This window comes from Heptranchias perlo, chromosome 20 (assembly GCF_035084215.1).
Source record: "Heptranchias perlo isolate sHepPer1 chromosome 20, sHepPer1.hap1, whole genome shotgun sequence".
Taxonomy (NCBI): Eukaryota; Metazoa; Chordata; class Chondrichthyes; order Hexanchiformes; family Hexanchidae; genus Heptranchias; species Heptranchias perlo.
In genome coordinates this window covers 8373474-8387283 of record NC_090344.1, presented here as the reverse complement: position 1 = coordinate 8387283, position 13810 = coordinate 8373474, and the positions used below count along the sequence as shown (strand labels likewise).

General features: G+C 45.3%; 2 non-coding genes across 2 annotated transcripts; both read left to right on the top strand.

The window, feature by feature from the left end:
- The first annotated feature begins 1511 nt into the window (after positions 1–1511).
- trnai-aau (transfer RNA isoleucine (anticodon AAU)) lies at positions 1512–1585 on the top strand. The gene has a single exon. It is a non-coding gene; the product is annotated as a tRNA-Ile (tRNA).
- A 770-nt stretch (positions 1586–2355) lies between these two features.
- trnak-cuu (transfer RNA lysine (anticodon CUU)) lies at positions 2356–2428 on the top strand. Its single transcript has one exon. It is a non-coding gene; the product is annotated as a tRNA-Lys (tRNA).
- The last annotated feature ends 11382 nt before the right edge of the window (positions 2429–13810 follow it).

The window sequence follows — 13810 nt, the reverse complement described above, 5'->3', positions numbered from 1 at the left end:
ATCAGCTGGGTTGCACCTTTACTTTTCCGACCGTCTCAATCTTTTTTTTCCTTTACCTTTCCCTGCTGGTGTTGCAGGTTCGATCAGCCTTTACCGTTCCAGGAAGCCTGAGAAGTCCATCAGGGGACAACATCGAGACAAGAGACAAGGAGAGATAGAGAGATTCATGTGAATAAAGTCGCTTATAAATGGGTGGTTCTGCAAAGTAGCAGAATTTTAGTTGCAGATTGGGCAAGATTCTTTCTTGTGTATTTGAATTTTGCAAGAGTACATTGGGCACCCAATTAAAAGCGCCGGCCACGCTCGAGTATCTCTCATGCTCTGAGAGAGATAAATGAAGTGAGTTAGATCCAGTTCATTCATTTGTGTATTGACCGGATCTTTAAACAATAATTCAGCGAGCAGAAATCAAACCTGCGAAGGAAAACTCCATTTGATGTTGAATTTAACGCTTCAACCACTCGGCGATCGCAGCGGCACATGGCAGTACTTGCATGGCTGTAGATGCTACTTTTAACTGCCAGTTGCTTCAAACGATGCCCGATAGACCGGCGTTGTCTTGTACCTTTCCCAGGAGCTTCATTTCATTCGGTGGGTCAAGTTTGGGATATTGAACGATTTGCACCGGCAGCTTGTGGTAGTATATTACCTCATTTTCATTACCGGTAATGAACCACTGCAGCCACTGCAGAATTCGGTGCCACCCACAGCCGATCGGCCATCCTTTCAGACCTCTTCTATCCATCCAATCACGTTTTCTATTCCGATGTCGAGAAATGTCGAGTTGCACACTAACTATTTCCTCCGTTCTCTTTCGCGAACATATCGCTGAACCAAACTTCACAAGTCACTCAGGAAAAATAATTCAGTTCAAAATCATTAGCTTCCGAAGGACCTGCGAGGACAGACTGACCAAACCTGCGTTCAGTCGTGAAGCTTGTGGGTGTGTTGTGATCCGAAGGGACAGAGACAGTCCTGCGACACACAGCGAAGGCAGGAACTCAGAAATGTGGCCATAAATGGGCAGACAGTCAGTCACAGTCATTGATTCTGACACACGGCCCGGTAGTTGTTCAGTCAGTCGGGGAGCGAGGCCTGCAGCCAGCAAAGAAAAAGCCTGGCCTGAGAATAAGGCAGAGATCCAATCAGACGGATAGACAGACAGACATCTGACTCAACGTCGAAACGCAGCGTGATCGAATCACGTTGCGGTGATATCATTTTCACAGTAGCTCAGGGTCCTGCCCACAGGTTTTATAGCGGGGCAGTGTTTTATGGATGGTCTGTTCATTGTGAGTAAAATATTATTGATCGGAATTTAATTTGTTACATTAAAGTGCTCTTTGTTTGTTAATTTTGATCTACATCCTCGACAGTACATACAGAAACAAGTAACAATGTTTAAGGGATGTGGTTTATTCAATATTCGTTGCAAAACCCTGTCAGCTGGTGTAAAAATAAACACAAACTACCCAACACGCGGGTAAGCCCATAAAGCTAATTACATACATGGCCGGTTAGCTCAGTTGGTTCGAGCGTAGTGCTAATAACGCCAAGGCCGCGGGTTCGATCCCCGTACGGGCCATAAGGTTCCTATTGCAATGCGTTGGTAACTTTTAAAAGTTTGGCAGACTTTGGAAACAAGCGAATCCACACAAAATGTCATGAGGTCAAATTTTTGGAGTAACATCCATTAATATGTTTTCTGATCTATCTTTTTGAGGTCCAAAGTGGACGGCCTCAAACTTGCTTACGTTGAAATCCATTTGCCGCAGTTTTGCCAATTCACTTAATCGAGTAATATCTCTCTGTAATCTCATTCTTCCATCTGCACTGCTTATAATTCTGTCTATCTTTGTGTCATCTCTCTCGATGTTGGCGGAATCCATAATGAGGGGTTTTAATCTTGAAATTGGAGACAGACCAATCAGGCAAGAAATCAGGAATTACTTTAGCAAACAAAATACGGCCGAAAGCTGGAACTCTCTCGGCCAAAAGGATGTGGATTGTGGCTCAATTCAAGTTTGCAAGACTGATATTGATAGATCATTTCTCGGTTTGGGTTCCAAGGGATATGTGTCCAAGGCGGGGAAGGAGAGTTGAGTTGCAGATCACGTCATGATCGAATTGAATGGCACAGCAGGAAGAGGGGCTGAATGGCCCTCTCCTGTTCCGATGTTCCTTTTCAGCTCAGCGTGGTGCTGAATGACGTTCAAAAGGCATCAGACTGACTCCAGAATGAAAATCAGGTGCACAGAAGGAGAAACCCTGAGATTGCAGAACGAACTGAACCCCTGCAGCAAAGCCAACAGCTGTCTCTCTACAATAATAGAATGGGAAGAATTTTAGCAACCAGCCCGGCTAGCTCAGTCGGTAGAGCATGAGACTCTTAATCTCAGGGTCGTGGGTTCGAGCCCCACGTTGGGCGATTTGTGTTCTATTTTTCACAATGGGTGATAAAATTTTCAAATTGCAACCTCTTTTCTCGAGTTCATGAAACCCAGTTAAAAAACAGACACAACACTGAGCTGTGTGAAATGAAACCTTGAGCGTTGATAAATATCCAGTCCCTCCCGATTCTACATTCCCTCCAGATGGGACACGGCAGATTATCGGTTCAATCGGCTTCATTTATTGCTGTTATAAAAAATGTTGAATGATCGAAATTGTAATATTTGGAAGATGACATCTCTGGATCCATTCGCCTCTCTGATCCATCCTGAGCCCCCTTACCCTCTTTGATTCTCGCTGAGCTCCTTAACTTCTCTGATACACTCTGTCTCTGACCTCAGAGAGTCCATGATCATCTTTGAACCTTGTCAGCGTTCTTTACCTTCTCTCATACCCACTGAGTTCCCCTTCCACAGATCTGCCCTGAGCCCCCTTACACTCTCTCAGACTCGGCAGTCCTTCCCCTCTCTCAGTTCTTAATGTACTTTCCGATGCCCTCTGACAGTCCCTTCCCTTCTCTGAGCCCCCTGACACTTTCTGATGACATCTGACTATCCCTTCCCCGCTCTGAGATCCCCTTACACTCTCTGATACCCTCTGACAGTCCCTTCCCCTCTCTGAGATCCCCTTGCCCCAATGGATCGCCACTAAGAAGCCATTAGGCTCCCTGATACATTCTCAGAAACCATTACCCTCCCTGATATCCAAGTGCGATGTAATTTTACAGGTGGATCGACCGGTCTGTGTTAAGGATGAGATCCAGAATTTGTTCGGTCGCTGCTACTTCGGACTCTCGGAATCTGAGAGCTCTATCGGCGATCGGTACCGATCTGCTACTATAAACTGGGTGTGGGTGTATGAGCGCGCTGTTGCTTTATAAACCGAATGAGTTTATATATGAGAGCGATGTTTATATATGAACTGTGGGTGTATATATATATGAGTGCGATGTTTATATATGAACTGTGGGTGAGTATATATGAATGCGATGTTTATATGTGAACTGTGAGTGAGTATAAATGAGCCACAGCAATGTGGTTGATTCTTCATTGCCCTCTGAAAAGGCCTAGCAAGCCACTCAGTTGTAAAATCTCGCTAGTAAAAGTCATAATAAGAATAAAACCGGACGGACCACCCGGCATCGGACCACTAGGCACCGGACACGACAAAGGCAAACCAAGCCCAGTCGACCCTGCAAAGTCCTCCTCACTAACATCTGGGGACTTGTGCCAAAATTGGGAGAGCTGTCCCACTGACTAGTCAAGCAAAGCCTGACATAGCCATACTTACAGAATCATATCTTTCAGCCAACGTCCCAGATTCGTCCATCACCATGCCTGTGTATGTCCTGTCCCACCGGCAGGACAGACCCACCTGAGGTGGCGGTGCAGTGATATACAGTCAGGAGTGAGTGGCCCTGGGAGTCCTCAACATTGACTCTGGACCCCATGAAATCTCATGGCATCAGGTCAAACATGGGCAAGGAAACCACCTGCTGATTACCACCTACCGCCCTCCCTCAACTGATGTATCAATCCCACTCCATGTTGAACACCACTTGGGGGAAGCACTGAGGGTAGCAAGAGCACAGAATGTACTCCAGATGGAGGACTTCAATGTCCATCACCAAGAGTGGCTCGGTCGTATCACTGCTGACTGAGCTGGCCGAGGCATGAAGGACATAGCTGCCAGACTGGAACTGCGGCAGATGGTGAGAGAACCAACACGAGGGAAAAAGTTGCTTGACCTCGTCGTCACCAATCTACCTGTCGCAAATGCATCTGTCCATGACTGTATTGGTCGGAGTGACCACCGCACCGTCCTCGTGGAGACGAAGTCCCGTCTTCGCACTGAGGATACCATCTAACGTGTTGTGTGGCACTATCAGCGTGCGAAATGGGATAGATTCAGAACAGGTCTAGCAGCTCAAAGCTGGGCATCCATGAGGTGCTGTGGGCCATCGGCAGCAGCAGAATTGTATTCCAGCATTATCTGTAATATCTTGGCCCGGCATATTCCTCACTCTACCATTAATAAACAAGCCAGGGGATCAACCCTGGTTCAATGTGGAGTGCATAAGAGCATGCCAGGAACAGCATCAGGCGTATCTAAAAATTAGGTGCCAACCTGGTGAAGCTTTAATTCAGGACTACATGAATGCTAAACAGCGGAAGCAACATGCCATAGACAGAGCTAAGCGAATCCACAACCAACGGATCAGATCAAAGCTCTGCAGTCCTGCCACATCCAGTCGTGAATGGTGGTGGACAATTAAACAACTAACGGGAGGAGGAGGCTGTGTAAACATCCCCATCCTCAATGATGGCAGAATCCAGCACGTGAGTGCAAAGGACAAGGCTGAAGCGTTTGCAACCATCTTCAGGAAGAAGTGCCAAGTGGATGATCCATCTCAGCCTCATCCCGATATCTCCACCATCACAGAAGCCAGTCTTCAGCCAATTAGAATCACTCCACTTGATATCAAGAAACGGCTGAGTGCACTGGATACAGCAAAGGCTATGGGCCCCGACAACATCCCGGCTGTAGTGTTGAAGACTTGTGCTCCAGAACGAGCTGTGCCTCTAGCCAAGCTGTTCCAGCACAGCTACAACACTGGCATCTACCTGACAATGCGGAAAATTGCCCAGGTATGTCCTGTCCACAAAAAGCAGGACAAATCCAATCCGGCCAATTAACGCCCCATCAGTCTACTCTCAATCATCAACAAAGTGATGGAACGTGTCGTCGACAGTGCTATCAAGCGGCACTTACTCACGAATAACCTGCTCACCGATGCTCTGTTTGGTTTCCGCCAGGGCTACTCGGCTCCAGACCTCATTGCAGCCTTGGTCCAAACATGGAAAAAAGAGCTGAATTCCAGAGGTGAGGTGAGAGTGAATGCCCCTGAAAACAAGGCAGCATTTGAGCGAGTGTGGCACCAAGGAGCTCCAGTAAAATTGAAGTCAATGGGAATCAGGGGGAAAACTCTCCAGTGGCTGGTGTCATACTTAGCAAAAAGGAAGATGGTAGTGGTTGTTGGAGGACAAACATCTCAGCCCCAGGACATTGCTGCAGGAGTTCCTCAGGGCAGTGTCCTTGGCCCAACCATCTTCAGCTGCTTCATCAATGACCTTCCCTCCATCATAAGGTCAGAAATGGGGATGTTCGCTGATGATTGCAAAGTGTTCAGTTCCATTCGCAACCCCTCAAATAACGAAGCAGTCTGAGCCGGCATGTAGCAAGACCTGGACAACATCCAGGCTTGGGCTCATAAGTGGCAAGTAACATTGGCGCCAGACAAGGGCCAGGCAATGACCATCTCCTACAAGAGACAGTCTAACCACCTAACCCTTGACATTCAACGGCATTACCATCGCCGAATCCCCCACCATCAACATCCTGGGTCTCACCATTGACCAGAAACTTAACTGGACCAGCCATATAAATACTGTGGCTGCAAGAGCAGGTCAGATATTCTGCAGCGAGTTACTCACCTCCTGACCACCCAAAGCCTTTCTACCATCCACAAGTCACAAGTCAGGAGTGTGATGGAATACTCTCCACTCGCCTGGATGAGTGCAGCTCCAACAACACATAAGAAGCTCGACACCATCCTGGACAAAGCAGCCCGCTTGATTGGCACCCCATCCACCACCGTAAACATTCACTCCCTTCACCACCGGCGCACTGTGGCTGCAGTGTTTACCATCCACAGGATGCAGTGCAGCAACTCGCCAAGGCTTCTTCGACAGCACCTCCCAAACCCGCGACCTCTACCACCTAGAAGGACAAGGGCAGCAGGCACATGGGAACAACACCACCTGCACGTTCCCCGCCAAGTCACACACCATCCCGACTTGGAAATATATCGCCGTTCCTTCATCGTCGCTGGGTCAAAATCCTGGAACTCCCTTCCTAACCGCACTGTGGGAGAAGCTTCACCGCACGGACTGCAGCAGTTCTGGAAGGCCAATTAGGGATGGGCAATAAATGCTGGCCTCGCCAGCGACGCCCACATCGCATGCACGAATAAAAAAAATGCGATTTTAATATATAAGCTGTGGGTGACTATCAATGAATGCGATATTTATATATGAGCTGTGGGTGAGTGTATATGAATGCAATGTTTACATATGAACTGTGGGTGTTTATATATGCGTGCGATGTTTATATATGAAATGTGGGTATGTATATATGAGTGCGATGTTGATATATGGACTGTGGATTTGTATATGTGGGTGCGATGTTTATATATGAACTGTCGGTGTATATATAGGTGTGCGATGTTTAAATATGAACTGTGTGTGAGTGTATATGAGTGAGATGTTTATATACGAACAGTGGATGTGTATATCTGAGTGCAGTATTGACATATGAACTGTGGGTGTGCATATATGAGTGCGATGTTTATCTATGAACTGTGGGTGTGTATATATAAGTTCGATGTTTATCTATGAACTGTGGGTGTGTATATATAAGTTCGATGTTTATATATGAACTGTTGTTGTGTGCATGAGTGCGGTGTTTATATCTTGAACAGTGGATGTGAATATATGAGTGTGGTGTTTATCTATGAACTGTGAGTGTGTATATATGAGTGTGATGTTTATATATGAAGTGTAGTAATGAACAGCAAGGCGTCGCTGGGGTGATATTTTCTTGCAAGACAATGGCGAAAAATTGCATTTGCTTTGGTGTCCCAACAGCTCAGTCGCGGTTGCATTAGACTGAAAACTTAAAGGTCTTTGGTGTAACCCAGTGTTTGGCAGTTTTTTGTTATTTAGTTTCTTCTTCTTTGGGTCGATTCTCGCATTTATTTGCAGTGAAATTTTATCCCCGCCACTGAAGGATTGGGAATGGAACAGAGAGACATCAACGATGTGAAATATTTATATCGTCTGTATTTGGTTTTTATTTCTCTGTTACCTTCTGCCTTTTCCTCTTGGTTTTTCCTCTCTCGGTGCCGGGTGACCATTTGATTTGATGCATTTGTTCTAAACTGATCCCTTTTCCACATCTCGGGGCGGTCAGACCCGCTCTGTCTTTCTGTTGTTGCTGATGATCATTAATGGGAACAGGCCGCGAGTTGAACGTTTCTCTGCAAACCGGAGAAAGAAAAAGAAAAAGAAAGACGTGTTTCTCCGGCCCAGGGGTAAAGTTGCAATGGATGTTATTCAATAAAATTGTCCCGTGAATTTGTCTGTGGATCTGATTGTAAAGCTTGGATTTTAAAATTACGAAAACCCAAAACAAAGGCCCTTATCAGCCCATACAGCAATCAAACCCGCGATCACGACATGATGGCATGTTTTACTCCAGCAAGCTGTGCAACCAGTCTCCTAAAATGCAGTCTGAAAAGCGTTTCACATACAAAATAAATCATTATTAAACTTGTGACTGTCACTCGGTAACCACGTTAGCGTCTCTTTCAGTCTGCAACAGAAAGTTATAGGTTGGTTAATGGTGTTTACAGAAATATTCCTCTTTTCGTCGAGTTTATTTGGTTTCATGTAATTAATTATAGAGGTGTGAACGCCGAATCATAACCACGAGCCCACCAGGCACCTGTACGGACAGTTCACCCAATCCGGTTACTTTGATCATCTGCCCTACTCTGCTAGAAAAACAATAGGATGAACAGCCCTTGTCTGTGAAAAGGTGTCCTCTCTCCTTGATCAAACTAATGTTTGCAATTGATGAACTGGAGTGAATTGCGCTCGAAGCAGATCTGGAAAATGCGCAATGTAGCCGCACAGGAATTCCAAATCTACTCTACGTGGAGGAAAAGGAGTGACAGAAACAGAAGGAGATGCCACGTGAAAGATTTGGACCCGGACCTGCTGCATGAGACTTTAAATGTTGTCAGCCTTTAACTGTAGCTCACAGTGTGAGAACATTCATTGTTATCATTTGCCTTTTCTGTATCTTCTTGTACTGCATCTCTTCAATATCCCCGGGTTGTTACAGCACTGCTTTCTTCAAATTAAATCCCATTGTGAAAACATACACGATTTCAAACCAAAGCGAGGTGTGTGAGATTGGAAGGAGAGTGTGAGTGGGGATCATGGGCCCGTGCGTGCGTGCATTTTGGAAATGGAAACAGAGACATCCGCTGCTTGTGGGAGTATTTCACCTAACTTTTCCATTTCACGCTCAGGCCTACCCACACTCGGTACTGACATGGCCTGAACAAATCTTTCGTGTCCTCACAGAAAATGCCACTCTGTTCGAGCAGTTTGTCCGGACTGGGCTGCAATGAGGTATGACACTGGGAGTATTCAATGAATGAAATAAGTACTTCAAACAGAAAACATTCTTCACTCACTCATCCTGATACATTAGGGTCTCTATATTTGAATTATTGTTCCATTCATTGGAACTTGGGAACATGAGTAAGCCATTCAGCCCCTCGAGCATCCAGGTTAATACATCCTTCCTGAGGTGGGTGCCCGGAACTGAATGCAATCCTCCAGATGGGGTGTCGCCAGAGCTCTGTGCAGCTGTAACATAACATCTACCCCTTTGTTTTCCAGCCCTCTTGAGATAAACGGGGAGAGTGAGAGCTCAAGAGAGAAAGCGAGAGTGAGCAAATGGGAGAGAGAGAGAGGACTATGCATTGCACAAACCATTGCTCTGTCGATTTCTCAGGAGCGCTATGAATCCCCACTGAGCTTTTGGACCACTTACTGCACCGCAGCAAAAGTTCCAAAGCAGCATATGGGTAACGTGAAATAACCTAATCGACAGCCGATTTGTGGTGCCATGGGTAGCACGTGGGACTTCTTCAAATCACTGCAAAGGTTGTGTGTCCGAATCTCACCATCGTTGAATTTTAGTTCAGGGTTCGGTGATTTCGGCGCTAGGAAGTGAAATTTTGCAGCAAAACCGCAACAGGATCATTAATGCTCGTCAAGGAAGGGAAATAACCCCCTCCACTTCCTCTGATACAAGTGGCTCCAGTCCCACCCGAATTTATAATGCTTCATCCTCTCTGAGCTGGATTGGCGAAACACTCTCAAGATGGACGCCCATCATCTGCTCACCGCAAAAATCAATCTGCTGGACTTCCGGCTCTGTCAGACTGCATGTTCCTTCAGTCAGGTTTCCAACTGGACACATGCATCCTGCTGCCGTGCAAGCTTTGGTGCTTGAGGGATAGAATTCTTGCTTGCAGTAATTCTATTCCTGTGAAAGTAGCTCCTGAAGATCGCAAGATGGAAAGTATCGTGACTGAGCGGTCGAACGCGCAGGGTTAAAGCTCAAGCTAAATCCCATAATTTGTCGATGGATCAAAATCATAGTTTGTGGCTCCAATACCGCAGCCTCCCTCCTGTAAACTAATAACATTAAATATCTCATCTGATATTGCAACAAGAGGAACCACGTGGCGATACAAATAATTGATGCATTTTGGAACACTCAATTATACGTTCAGCTCCGTTCGAAATGTTCACAAGGAAAAGGATTCGTTGCTCTCGGTGAGACTCAACTAACAACCTCGCCATTTCCCGACCTAGTACGGTTATACAAGAACCGCGCACTGACTGATTGCGCTGCTAGAGCCCGGTCACTTTGATCACCTCTCCTACTCTGCTGCAAAGAATCTTAAGGTGAGAGGCCCTTACCTGTGGAAACGTGTCCTGTCCCCGTGATGAAAATAATATCTGCACTTTCACTTTCAGCTTCTTTCACATCCTTTGCTCTATCGCACTACAATCGGGTTTTCTGTGAACAGATCAAAATAAACTTTGGCAGAAATTCTAACAGCAGTGGGATTCAAACCCACGCCTCTATAGAAATTAAATTTAACACCTTCGACCGCGAGGCCGCGCTAACATAATGTCACAGTAATGTTTGAAGAGCTGTTTAATGCTCAAATAAATGAATTGAAGCTAATTGACCGCATTTACCCGGTGCTGGGGTTGTTCTTAGATCAGAGAACGTTAAGAGGAGATTTGATCGAAGTGTTCAAAATCATGAAGGGTTGGAATAAATAAATAAAGAGAAACTGTTCCCATTGGCGGAAGGGTCGAGAACCAGAGGACACAGATTTAAGGTGATTGGCAAAAGAACCAAAGGCGACGGAAGGAAACACTTCTTCACCCAGCGAGTGGTTGCAATCTGGAATACGCTGATTGAAAGGTGGCTTTCAAAAAGGAATTGGATAAATACTTGATAGGAAACAAATGCAGGGCTAACGGGAAGGGGCGGGGGAATGGGACTATCTTGATTGCTTTAACAACGAGCCGGCACGAGCTCGATGGGACGAATGGCCTCCTTCTCTGCTGAAACCATTTTATGATTCTATGATTCTATGTATTCTCTTTATTTTCTTTGCATGCATTTCTCTATCTCTCCCTGTCTCTGTCTCTTGTGTTGTCCTCTGATGGACTTCTCAGGCTTCCGTGAACGGAGTTGGCTGATCGAACCTGCAACACCAGCAGAGAAGGTTAAAGAAAGGTTGAGACGGTAGGAAAAGTAAAGGTGCAACCCAGCTGCTGCAGTCAATGTCTAAACATTAAGATCTCTTCACTCTCACAGTGAAACAAAACAGAAATTTGATTAAAGTATACTTATGGGAGAGTGTATATTATCACCATGCCGAGACAGACGGCAATTATATCATAGAATCATAGAATCATTAAAATTTACGTTCGCGGAGGCCATTCGGCCCATCATGTTTGTACCGGCCGGAAAAGAGATATCCAGCATCACCCGACTTACCAGCGTTTAGTCCGTAGTCTTGTCGGTTACGGCTCTTCAAGTGCATATTGAGGTCCCTTTTAAACCCGATGAGGGTTTCTGCTTCTCCCACCCTCTCAGGCAGTGAGTTCCAGACCCCCACCACCCGCTGGGTGGAAAAAAATTCCCCTCTGCTCCACTCTAATCCTTCTACCAATTACCTTAAATCTATGACCCTTTTTATTGAACTCTCTGCTACGTGAATCAGGTCCTTCCTATCCACTCTATCGAGGCCCGTGATAATTTTATACACCTCAATTAAATCTCGCCTCAGCCTCGTCGGTTCCAGAGAAAACAACCTCAGCCGATCCAATCTATCCTCATAGCCAAAATTCTCCACTCTTCGCAACATCGTCGTAAATCTCTGTACCATTTCTAGTGTAGTCCCATCTTTCCTGTAATGTGGTCACCAAAACTGTACGCAATACTCCAGCTGTAGCCGAACTCGTGTTTTATTCAGTTCCAGAATAACCTCCCTGCTCTTACATTCTATGCCTCGGCTAATAAAGCAAAGTATCCTTTATACCTTTTTAACCACCTTAACCACCTCTCCTCTTCCCTTCAGGGATCTGTGGACATGCACTCCAAGGTCTCTCTTTTTATCGACACCTCTCAGTATCCTCCAAAGCAATGTAGTTTCCGAGCAACTAATTCTGAAACGTCTTGCTTGATAATATAAGTCGTAGAGTCGAAACCAATTTAGTAAAGGGAAACTAATATTGGTGACTGGAAATAGTTAGTGTACAACTTGATATTGCTGTATACCGGAATAGAAAACGAGATTGGATGGACAGAAGAGGTCTGAAAGGGTAGCCGATCGGCTATGGGAGACAGCGACACTTTACACTGGCTGCATGATGTAAGTAACAGCGCCTGGTTGGTCTAGATGTATGATTCTTGTTTCGGGGGCTTTGGTTGATTAATATCTGAGAGTCCCGGGGTAAAATCCCCAATAAGCTCTTGCTGTTCAGCTACGTTGAGTGTAAAATTCACCAATTGGCTTCTGACATCTTTTCAGTGTTCCTGTTGGTAGGATTAAAGTGCATGTTTGAGCTCCAGAGGACAGAGTGCTGAAGTTTCCAAAGTGCAACACATGCGAAGTAAATAAAATGTCTCAAGATGATGCAGAGATTGATGCTGAATGTGAATCTCCCCCTATTCAGGTGGTCTCATTGATATTGGATGACGGGACAGGGAACGACATATGGAAGTTTGCCGATGACACCAAAATGGGCAGCGTTATAAGCAGTGCAGATTATATAGGAAGAGGAACACAGGAACAGGAGTAGACCATTCAGCCCCTCGTGCCTGCTCCGCCATTTGATAAGATCATGGCTGATCTGTGATCTAACTCCATATACCTGCCTTTGGCCCATATCCCTTAATGCCTTTGGTTGCCAAAAAGCTATCTATCTCAGATTTAAATTTATAAATTGAGCCAGTATCAATTGCCGTTTGCGGAAGAGAGTTCCAAACTTCTCCAACACTTTGTGTGTAGAAATGTTTTCTAATCTCGCTCCTGAAAGGTCTGGCTCCAATTTTTAGACAGTGCCCCCAACTTCCAAAACCCCCAACCAGCGGAAATAGTTTCTCTCTATCCACCCGATCTGTTCCCCTTAATATCTTATAAACTTCGATCAGATCACCCCTTAACCTTCGAAACTCTGGAGAATGCAACCCCAATTTGTGTAATCTCTCTTCGTAACTTAACCCTTGAAGTCCGGGTATCATTCTGGTAAATTCCAGAGAGACATTAATATAATGAATGAATGGGCAAAACTGTGGCAAATGGATTTCAATTTAGGCAAGTGTGAGGTCATCCACTTTGGACCTCAAAAGGATAGATCAGAATACTTTATAAAAGGTGAAAAATTCGAAACTGTGGAGTTCCAAAGGAACTTCGGTGTCCATGTACATAGATCAATAACAGGTCATGGACACGAACAGAATATAATCCAAAAGGCGAATGGAATGGTGGCCTATATGTTTAGAGAATGAGAATAGACATTATGCTACAGCTGCACAAAGCTCTGGTTGGACCACACCTGGAGTACTGTGTTCAGTTTTGGGCACCGCACCTTAGGAAGGATATATTGGCCTTGGAGGGAGTGCAGTGTGATTTACTAGAAAGATAACTGGACTCTAAGCGATAAATTACGAGGAGAGATTACACAAACTATAGTTGTATTCCCTTCAATTTAGTAGATTAAGGGTTGATGTGATCGAAATGTTCAAGATATTAAGAGGAACTGATGGGGTAGATGGATAGAAACTATTTCCGCTCGTTGGGGTGTCCAGGACTTGGGGACATCGGCTAAACATTAGAGTCAGACTTTCAGGAGTGAAGTTAGGAAACACTTCTGCAAGCAAAGTGTTGGAGAAGTTTGGAACTCTCTTCCATAAACTGCAGTTGATGCGAGCTCAATTGTTAATTTCAAACCCGTGATTTATCGATTTTTGTTAACCAAAGATATTTAGAGATATGGGACTTAGGCGGGTACAGGGATTTCGGTCACAACTCAGCCATGATCGTATTGAGTTGCGGAACAGGCTCGACGGACCAAATACCACAATCCTGTTCCGAAGTTCCTCATTGGTGCAGAATGCAAAATGATCT